The following is a 708-nucleotide window of genomic DNA, read 5'->3' as shown; positions in this document are numbered from 1 at the left end:
GGACCAATGAAGTGCAACTTCCTCTCAGACTGCTCCAATACTTCCTCCACACATCGAGGGGGTCCGGCTTCAGGATTGGACACAATGCCAAAGGAAGAGTAGTAGAGCTGAATTTTATCAGACTGGCCCCTTGGTCCTTGTGGCATATACGGGTGCCTTCTCTCACGATAGGAGAACGAGAGCGGTTTCTGCTCAGGTGACGTTGCTTGAAAATCTGGTCCAGGTTTGCCTTGATGTTCTGAATAGGCTCAAACCAGTCGTTTGAAAGTGTCAGAGTGACCACACACAACCCAAAAGGTGGCTGAGAAGAAATGGAAGAATACAAAGTGGATTCCTATGTGGCTAAATACTTACATAAATATAATAAATATAAACCAGTCAAAAGTTTGGAATAATTTGATGAAAAATCTTTTTTTAATACTTTAAAAATAAGTAATATTGTAAAATATTTTTGCAACTTTTCATTTCAACATATTTTGAAATGTAATTTATTCCTACGATGGCAAAGCTGAATTTTCAGCAGCCATTACTCCAGTCTTCCATCTAATATGATCCTTCAGAAATCTAATATGAAATTCTAATACGCAGATTTTAAAATTTAATTTCAATTACATTTTAATTTCAAATTGCAATAAATTTATCAATATTTCTGTTTTTACTGTACTTTTAATTAAAAAAATGCAGACTTGGTGAGCATAAGAGATGTCT

The 708-nt window shown here is 35.3% G+C and overlaps 1 long non-coding RNA gene across 1 annotated transcript in view; it reads right to left on the bottom strand.

Annotated features, from left to right (window-relative positions):
• Positions 1 to 177: 177 nt before the first annotated feature.
• LOC107714232 (uncharacterized) overlaps positions 178 to 708 on the bottom strand; it is a 2,389-nt gene continuing 1,858 nt past the window's right edge. The window contains exon 4 of the long non-coding RNA XR_001636968.1: positions 178 to 301. This is a non-coding gene — a long non-coding RNA (uncharacterized LOC107714232). The remainder of the gene's footprint in view (positions 302 to 708) is intronic.

This window comes from Sinocyclocheilus rhinocerous, unplaced genomic scaffold, assembly GCF_001515625.1.
Source record: "Sinocyclocheilus rhinocerous isolate Xijiao unplaced genomic scaffold, SAMN03320098_v1.1 scaffold3862, whole genome shotgun sequence".
NCBI lineage: Eukaryota > Metazoa > Chordata > Actinopteri > Cypriniformes > Cyprinidae > Sinocyclocheilus > Sinocyclocheilus rhinocerous.
The sequence above is the reverse complement of the archived record's forward strand: the minus strand, read 5'-3'. Positions and strand labels throughout refer to the sequence as shown.